This window comes from Nicotiana tabacum, chromosome 20 (genome assembly GCF_000715075.1).
Source record: "Nicotiana tabacum cultivar K326 chromosome 20, ASM71507v2, whole genome shotgun sequence".
Classification (NCBI taxonomy): Eukaryota; Viridiplantae; Streptophyta; class Magnoliopsida; order Solanales; family Solanaceae; genus Nicotiana; species Nicotiana tabacum.
Genome location: NC_134099.1, coordinates 128,942,705 through 128,952,605, shown reverse-complemented (window position 1 = coordinate 128,952,605; position 9,901 = coordinate 128,942,705). Strand labels below are relative to the sequence as shown.

At 35.7% G+C, this 9,901-nt stretch overlaps 1 long non-coding RNA gene across 1 annotated transcript; it reads left to right on the top strand.

The window, feature by feature from the left end:
* The first annotated feature begins 3,140 nt into the window (after nt 1–3,140).
* On the top strand, nt 3,141–7,139 carry LOC107825963 (uncharacterized). Its single transcript, XR_001657183.2, has 2 exons — nt 3,141–4,040; nt 6,692–7,139. It is a non-coding gene; the product is annotated as an uncharacterized LOC107825963 (long non-coding RNA).
* Nucleotides 7,140–9,901: the final 2,762 nt, after the last annotated feature.

The following is a 9,901-nucleotide window of genomic DNA, read 5'->3' as shown; positions in this document are numbered from 1 at the left end:
AGGGTTCAGCCATGGGATTTCTGATTCCTTGTGTTTTTGGTGTTGTGAGTGAAAGATGGAGAGGAAAATCCTCCCAGATGCGCCGCTGCTCTCTGTTTTTTCAGAAAAGGGAAGGTCCATTCTATATAGCTTGGTCTAGGTTATGTGGGTTCGGGTCAAGCGGGTTTAGGCTAGGGTCAAGGGAAGTATTGGATCAGATTTGGGCTGGGTGAGAATTGGCTCAATTTCACAAGACAAATCTTTTTTTTTAATTCTTTCTTTTATTTTCTAATTTTGTTTTTTCTTTTAATTAAAATTCTACAAATTAAAAATCCTAAATTATCCAAAAGTGTGAAATTAAATTAATTAGTTAATTATAAAATATAAACAATACTTAATTCTAAATTAAAAGAGAAAAATCAATAAGCTAAAAATTAAAAGATAAAAAATGTAAAAATGAGCTATTTTTTGTGATTTTCGAATTTCTATAAAACAAATAATTAATGATTAATTTTAAAAATATAAAAACAAATCCTAAATGCAATGCATGATATTTTTGTATTTTTTCATGATTAAAATAAAAATTAAACGTGCACAAAAATGCAAACAATTAATAAAAAATCCTACAAAATCTTATAAAATGACAAATAATTGGAAAAAAACTTTTTTTTTTGATTTTATAGGAGCAATTCATATTGGGCAAAAATCACGTGCTCACATCACCATCGGTTGTGGAAGTTTGAAATTTCAAGTTCATTGATTTTGAATTGAGGTGTGATTCATCGTGTCGATGTTGTTATGCGTGTTTTGAGGCATCGAGTAGGTATGTGTTATGATATGGGACTTGTTGGTATGTTCGAATAGGATCTCGAGGGGCTCGGGTGAGTTTCGGATAGGTTTGGGTTGTATTGTGCTCGTTTTTTTAATGTTTCAACGTCGTTTTTCAAGCATAAACGGTACTACATTAAGCAAATGAGCTCTGATTTCTTTTTTTATTGAAGCATTAGATCCGTATCGTAATTATGGAGCCATAGCAAAAAGAATCGTCGAATTTGGACATCGTATGAGAATTTTGTGGTCATTTTACTAATAATTGGGTTGCTAGATTTTTCAGATTAATCACGAAATTGCCACTGAATTCGTATTTAAAAATCTGCACTATTTTTAAATATTGAAACCAATATACCTACTTCAATATAAGGTAAAATGGAGTCAAGAACCTAACATGACTAAAATTTCACAAGGATCCTATTGGAGGCATCAAAAGCGAGTTTCGGGATCGTTTGGCATGAGAATCGAGGCAGAATAACTGTCAGAAAATATATAAAATAAGGGTTTGTTCATTTGGTCATATTTTGAGTTAGGGAGCTCGGATTTGGGCGATTTTCACCATATGGATTGGGATAAGTGTTTTCTACTCGGTTTTAGTTATATTTCATGAATCCATCTTTGTTTTTGGGATTTGATTGATGATTTCAAAGTGAATTTTGAGGGTTTTTGCCTAAAGTTTCATGAAGTGAATTTTTAAGTTTTGAACATCGATTCGGAGTCGGAATTGGATGAAACTAGTATGGTTGGACTCATAATTAAATGGGTTGTTGGATTTTTTGAGTTTTGTCAGGTTTCTAGATGCGGACCCGGATTGTGTTTTTTTTTGCCGATTATGGGCTTTTAATTAAAGATTCGACCTTTTTCGATTGGGATTGATTCCTTTAGCATTATTTGATGTAATTGAGTTGTTTTTGGTTACTTTCGAGCCATTCGGAGGTCGAAACACGCGAGATGGCATTTTTGGAGCATCGCTTGATTTGCTCGGTATTAGAATTAGCTTGTTTGTGGTAAGTAACGATTGTAAATCTAGTCATGAGGATATGAAACCCCGAATTTCGTATCGTTTTACTGTTTTGAGGTGACGCGCATGCTAGGTTGGGGGCGTGTGGACGTGCGCCGTTGGAGATTGTGACTTGGTCCGTCCCGTAGCAACTATAAGTTGCGTATTTCGTTGAAACTATATGATACTTATGTGTTTTAGAAAGAATTTCTATAAACTAGGCTGAACGTCGTACTTGGGCCTTGCACCAGAGCTGGTTGGACCCTTAAGGGTCTTTTTGTTACTATCCTCTCACTGTTTTCGATTGAAAATCTATACTCAGTCATGTTATACTTATTATTTTCATAACTCAGTCTTTATTACTCTGTTTTGATGCATATAAAAATTGTTTTGTGTTGAGTACCCTATTTTTACTGAGAATCCGAGTGGCTTGAGAGGTTTATGACTGAGTGAGGCTGAGGGCCTGATTTGTGAGGATATTTATGGGATTGGGCTGCATGCCGCAGCATGTTTTACTTATTTATGACTGAGTGAGGCCGAGGGCCTGATTGGTGAGGATATTTATGGGATCGGGCTACACGCTGCAACATGTTTTACTAATTTCTGACTGAGTAAGGCTGAGGGCTGATTTGTAAGGATAGTTATGGGATCGGGCTGCACGCCGCAACATGTTTATTGATTCATGATTGAGTGAGGCTGGGGACCTGATTGATTTATGCTACGATGTGGCTTGTTATAGCGTTTGGGCTGTAGAAGCCCCTTCGGAGTCTGCACACCTCTAGTGAGCGCGGGTACCCTGAGTGAGTAATATGATGTTTTGCCCGAGGGACTATTCTTGATTCATGTTGAGCCCGAGGGGCTGTTTACGAGTGATTGTGAGGTATGCTCGAGGGGCTGTTGTAGACCTGTGATTTTTGACCCTCTCGAAAACTTTTCATATTTTAGCACGTAAATATTTAATTAAGGCCTAATATAGCTATTTCAACTAATTTTTACTCTTTTACTTTATTTTATTACAAGAAAATGAAAATTACAAAAAAAAATCATTAATGTTTTGTAATCATTTTAATCTTGAAAAATACCAAAAATAGTTTTGTTTTAACGGTCAGTCTTATTTTAATGGTTATTTTACTTAAGTAGGATTAATTAATAAATAAGATCGTATTTTTAGGCTCGTTCGCGGAGAAAGAATAAAACTTGGGCTCGAGCAACCTATTTATAGGCCTAATTTTGGACCTAGCCCATAATTTCCAAGCCCATAATTCGTAGGCTCATACCCCTAACCTAATCCCTACCCCTATATAATAGTATCTAACACCTAAAATAAAGAGAGACCCTAAAAAAATTAGATCCGTCGTTTTGTCTTCTTCCGAAATCAAAGAAGACCAAGAAAATGACGCCTAAAATCGTTCTTCTTCATCGAGTGAATCAAGGAAAAAACTGAAGGTGCCGTTTTTGTTGACCTTGAGATCCGCCATTTTCTAAAGAGATAAAAAAAAACAAAAAAAAAAGATACAAACACAAAAAAAAGCTGAAATACAAAAAAAACGCTAAGGAAAAAAGCTAAAAAGAGAGCCAAAAAATACATCTAGACCTAAGAGACAAAACATATTCGGTGTAATTCTCAGAAAATACACGACCCCCCTCCCTTTGAGCCATCATCTTCTTCAGAAGCAAACAACCAGAGCAAAAACAAAAACAAAAAAAAAACCTAGGCTGTAGAACACAAAACGACCCCCTATCGATCCCCATTCCCATCATCGCTGCTCCTCCTTCTCTTCACCCTCACCTCGCCGGAAAACAACACCAGCCGCTGCTCATTCTCACAAGACCGTTCGAGCAGCAACACCCGTCCCCTCATCCTCACAAAACCAGTCATTTCCCTGAGCTCACTCCATCAGCTACTCGAACAAGCAGCGACCAAACGGACATGAACCAGCTGACCCTTATTCATCCTCTCCTTCAGCCTACAACATCTCGTCGTCGTCTCATGCCTAGACACAACACCGTTACAACAACCAAATTTTAATCCAAAAAATAGTGAAGTTTCTGCTTCTTCTCTTTGGTTCGATCTCGATTTTTTTAGTTTCAAATTCATAGATTCCATTTTGAAGCTCGTTTGGAAAGTTGTTTGGAGCCGAGATGTTGGAAGCGATTTGAAGTCGTTGTTCAGTTCCGTTTGAGATTCCGACGAGGTTCCGGCGCTGCTACATTTTCTGTTCGATTTCAGGTTCGTTAATCTTCCTTTGCGAGTAATTGAAAAGCCTTATTATGGCTTCTTCAGTTTTCCGCCCTTTCTTCCATTAAAATGTGAAAACAAAGTGGTTTATTGGCTATGTCGTTAGATCGATTCAAGATTATCTTAATAATTTGTTTACTGTGAATTCTCTATTTCAATTGGTCTCTTTTATTTCATTCTTACATAGCTAAATTGGCATCCAAAACATTAGATGATAATGATCTTGAGCTATGGGTCATTTGAGTGTTATAGTGCTCTGCGTCTTAAGAAGCTAATATAGTTAAATATTCTTTTGTTGAATATTGTTTTTATTGAATTTTTGTGAAACCAATTTCGGGGCCAGTGAGCGTTAACTTTGCTCAATGGTTGAATATTGTTTTGTTGGTTCGGTGTTTTGTGTGATATTGGTCACGCCATTTGATTGGAAAGATTTGTGTTGCTTTCATCCTATTGCTTTGATTTTTGTCATTTTGTGGCAAGTTTTGGTACTGCCCATATGTAGAGCTGTTTGATTCATTTTGGTTTGAGCCATCATAATAGTTTGCTAATATTTAAAGAGCTAGTTACAACTCCATATCTATAATTCACGATTACGATATTAAAAATGATGTTTGTAGTTGCTTTAGGTGCACTATTTTAAAAATTACCTTCCTAAACTTGGGTGCACATTTATGTGACCCAAATCAAAATCTAAATAATGTTAGATAAAGTATGTCGAGTACCGCGGGTGCATTTATCTGACGTGGTTCAAGACATATTTTAAATGACATTGCAATCTTCCTTAAAGATGATTAAAAGCAGCTAATGAGTTAAGATTGCATCATAGGCTAAAACATGTACTAAAATCAGATAATAGGCCAGTTATAACAATTGAGCAATCGTGCTAGAACCATGGAATCCGGGAATGCCTAACACCTTCTTCCGGGTTAACAAAATTTCTTACCCGGATTTATGTGTTCGTAGACCATAAATAAGGGTGAACTTCCTCGATTCAGGATTTTAAACCGGTGACTTGGACACCATAAATTATTCCAAGTGGAAACTCTGAATTTTTAAATAAATAGTCTCGTTTCGATTGTCACTTAAATTGGAAAAACTCCCTTATATCTTCCCTTGGGTGGTAAAAAGGAGGTGTGACAGCTCTGGCGACTCTGTTGAGGATCAGAACCCAGAATCTCTGGTTTAGGGTTCAAGAATTCGAGTTTAGAATAATTGTTATATTTGGCTTTATTTATTATTTGATTTTATTCACATGTTTGGGCCTAATGTGCTAAGTGCTGCTTTTTACCGCTTTGATATTTTCTGAACTGTTTATAAACTGTTACAAAACCCTTATCTTCTCATCTTCGGGGATATGCACACTAGCGTGACTCCCTATTCTGTTAGTGTCATACCTGGAATAAGAAAGAGTCTCGGACAAGTTACAAAGCCGGATGGCCTTTTGGTTCCCGGTACGTAGCCCCTTCTCGGATCGAGTTCTCCGCTCGGGTACACAAGTCTAGAACAATATACCTAAGTTTTGAACCTAGAATAACTCAGCCTCATGTCGGATCCCTAGTAGGAATGTTTGTTTGTATCATGTGCATTTGACTTTGGGGACTCAACACAGGGGTTGGGTCTGTCTAGGACAGGTGCACCCAAATTAAAAGACCATCCTAATACATCTTACGTGCTACTTGTGTATCTGTCTATTTCGGCTTGCATATTGACTGGCTTCTAGAATAGGGAAAGAAAATGAAAAAAAATGAAATCAAAAAAAAAGATGAAAGAAAAAGAGTGAGAGGTAGGTATTTGAATTACCCTGAAATTCTGTTGAAATTTTGAAAAAAAAAAGAAAAGAAAAGTCATTTCAAAATAAGTCATATTTTCTTTTGTTCCGTCAAAACGGACGAACTACGCGGGTCTGATTCTCACCGGATGTGAGATACATAGGCAAACCTCTTCGGTTCCGGCCCACCATATTCAAAAAAAATCCAAATATATTTTCCATTACTCGCTTCTTTAGAAAGTCTTTCTTTTAGACCTCAATTTTTTTAAAAAAAATAATACAAAAATATTTCCTTTTAATCTCTCTCAAAATCCAAAAATATTTGTTTAAAAATTCAAAAGAAAATTCAAGATTCAAAAAATATTTTCTCTTTTCTTTTGTAGTATTTCTTTCATAAATTCAGAGTAAAAGTCCAAAAATATTTCCTTTCTTCTTTAGAAGTTTTTCTTTCGAAATTTTCAAAGAAAAAAAAAGAAAAAAGAAAAAGAAATTAAAATTCAAAAAAATATTTCTTTAAACGTCTTTCTTTTCAAAAATTCTTTTTTTAAAAAAAAACAAACAAATCGAAATCCAAAAATATTTTCTTTCTTCTTTGTAAGTATTTTATTCGAAAAAAAAAGAGTTAGTTTATTTCCTTTATTCCTGATCTTCTCGAACTACGCAAGATCTGATTTATGTTCCCACATGATACGTAGGCAACCCACATCAGGTTCGATCGAATGGTTTAAAAAAAGGGTAAATGAAAAAGAGAAAAAAAAAAAGAAAAACCAAAAAAAAAAGAAAGGAAAGAAACAAGAAAAAAAGAGAAAAGAGAAAAAAGGAAAAAGAAAGAAAGAGTGTTTATTCTAACATGGTTGTTGTTTTGAAATAAAAGCTAGTCAAAGGTGGTCGGTTTGTTGGTTTGCAATGGCGAGTCACAAGAACAATCCAAGATCTCTCGGAAATAAAAGTATCTTCTCAACCAAGGGAATACGCACCATTGTTGTTGATCCAGGGTCACAAAAAGGCAAGTAGGCAAGTTGGCGGTGAAAAATTTAAAATGGAGGCAAATGTGGGGTTGACTTTACCAGATTTGAGCAATAGGACATGGGCTGCTCAGGATGATCGTCAAAATTTGAGTGTTGAATCCAAAGCAATTAAAATGGTTAAATGCCGTAGTAATGCTGATATGCGAATGTGTGGCTAAGATGTTGCTTAGTAACTGAAAAGTCACTCCTCTTTTAGCCATGGTAGCTTATTTTATCATTTTTTTCTTCTTCTTTTGTGTTATTGGACCCTGCTATCCTTTATTCAATAAAAATCAGTCAGTCATTTTGTGTCCATTTTGTGCATAGTTTTGTTCATGCTAGTTTTTGGTGACATGACATGTAGCAGGAATTTTTGGCCAGATCTTAGAAAACTTATTTAGTCTTGAATTGGATAAGTGAGAAAGAGACACTATTGAAGATGAATAGATACATGAAACAATTGGAAAAAAGCATGAGCCCAGTTTACATGGAACCAAAGCAGTCATGCTCATAGAAGTTAAGGATCTATTCTTTTTGAATCATTTTGAGAAGATCAGGCTTAAGGATGATCGGACGGGTTGAAATTTATTTAGCACTAAGAGATAGAAAGTGTTTTTCAAAAGATTGTCTATTCCAGACAACTTAAAATAGATTAGTTAGTGGCAAAATGCATCTTCTTCATCAAGACAAAATCCAAGAAAAGTCACCCGAATTGACAAGGGGCATTCACTGCAAGGAAAGTATTGCTCATACAGCTTTACACTGAAAAAGACCCAGAAAGCAACAGGTCCATAAATGTCGTGATTGTGAAAGATACTGTGTTTGGCGTTTTCGAGGTTGGGAGGCCCTTTTTCTGCTACCCAAATACTTTATATCCTTTGTCACCCCTTTGAACCTGTGTTATTTTATTTGACCACCCTCTTTTGGAATCAAGTTTAGAGTCAAAAGTCAAAAAAAATAATAAAAAAATAATAACAATAAAGGTCCATGCCCCAAGAATACAAACTGGGGCAGCTCTTTGAAAGTTCAAGTGAAAAAAGAAGAAGAAGAAGAAGAAGAAGAAGAAGAAGAAGAAGAAGAAGAAGAAGAAGAAGAAGAAAAGAATTGTCATAAGTCTATGCCCTCAAAAAATAGAAGGTGGGGCAACTTGTTTTGAAAAAAAAAGAAAAAAAAGAAAAAAAGAAGAAAAGAAAACAAAAAACAACAGAAAGAAAAATGAAAAAAATTAGTTAGGTCAGATGTTTGAACTACGTTAGACCTGATTCCTTTAAAAAAGGATACGTAGGCATCCTCACGGTTCGGTCCAACCAAATAAGAATTCAGAAAAGAGGAAAAAAAATTCCCTGTATCTGAAACTAGGGCAAAGATTTTATTTTACTTTTGAAAGAGTCGATTCCAAGAGTTGTAAGTCTACACCCCCTTTATTTTGAGTCTACGTTGAGCTTTTATGCCACCCTTCTGTCCAACCCTATCCAAAAACTTTCAAATAAAGACCTCCTGATATGCCTTCAAGAATGCCAAGAGAAGCATGCAATGAGCAACGGCTGTCACGCGACATAGAACACGATCAAGTTGCTCGCACAAGGATGCAAAAGAAAAAGAAAAATAAAAGAAAATGAGAGAGTCTTACTAGTGAAAACCTTCACGGGCTCTGTAAGGCGATGGTAAGAAGTGATAAATAAATGAGAGAGACTTGTTGGTGAAAATCCCTCGAGGCACCACTAGTCGTGAGTCGTGTAGCTGATGTGAAGAATTGACACGAACAAGCCTGACTTCAAAGGTCATAAAAATGGTAAAAAGGAAGATTGGATTAATTTGGTAGATCAGTCGTTAAGTCCAAAATGCATGTCATGGTCATTAAGACTAGTTATTGAAAAAAACAAAAAAAACTTTTCCCCTGTCCTTCCCGACAGGGGCATTTTTTGTTAATACTGTTTCTTTGCATCAACGTGTCCTTCACTTTGAGTCAGTACTTGTCAAAACAAGTAAGAAAAGATTTCAAAGTCTGCTATCAACTTTTCAGTTGCATAAAGTAAATTTGGCCAGCACACTCAGTTGTTACAGTTAACATGCCTTGAGGATTCATGCAAAAGCTCCCCCCTCCAAGACTCTTGTCAGCTTACTTGGCGCAAGCAAAGATAACTTGTGATTCTCTTTGGTATACAAATTGCTCAAAAGTAGGAAGTCATTCAAGATATCGGAAAAGGTCATCTAAGCAAAGATCTTTAGTTGTGATAAGCTGATTGAGCTGCAAATACAAATGGTACTGGGTGAAACAATCAGAGTTGGTGCAGAACAAAAGTTTCTTGAGACCGACTGAGGCCGATCGAGCAAAAGCCAAGCTGCTCAAGACTCAAGGCCAAAAATCGACCACCATTTTCAAAACTGACAAATTTTTCTTTGTTGAAACAGGAACAAAGCAGTGCAAGGAAAGTGGTTAAAAAAAATGAAGAATAAAAAGAGAAGAAGAGAAAGGGAAGTTTCTCAAAACTTTGACTTTATTTGTTTTGCTATAATGCGTAAAATCTTGCCATTGATCTTCACATTTTTCCTCCTAGGATAAAAAGTCCTAGTCTGATGGATTTTGCGCCCAGTAGAAATCTTAGTCTGATGAATATTTCTCCTAAGATAAGAAATCTTAGTCTGATGAATTTTCTCCTAGGATAGAAATCTTAGTCTGATGAACTTTCTCCTAAGATAAGCAAACCTAGTCTAATGAATCTTTATCCTAGGATAAATGTCTTAGTCTGATGAATTTTCTCCTATGATAAAACCTAGTCCGATGAATTTTCTCCTGGGATAATAATTTTAAAAAAAAAAGACCTAGTCTGATAAATTTTCTCCTAGGATCGAAGTCTTAGTCCGATGAATCTTTCTCCTAAGATAGAAAACCTAGTCTGATGAATTTTCTCCTAGGATCGAAATCTTAGTCTGATGAATCTTTCTCCTAAGATAGAAGACCTAGTCTGATAAACTTTCTCCTAGGATAGAAATCTTAGTCTCATGAATCTTTCTCCTAAGATAACAAAAAGGGGGACCTAGTCTGATGAATTTTCTCCTAGGATCAAAATCTTAGT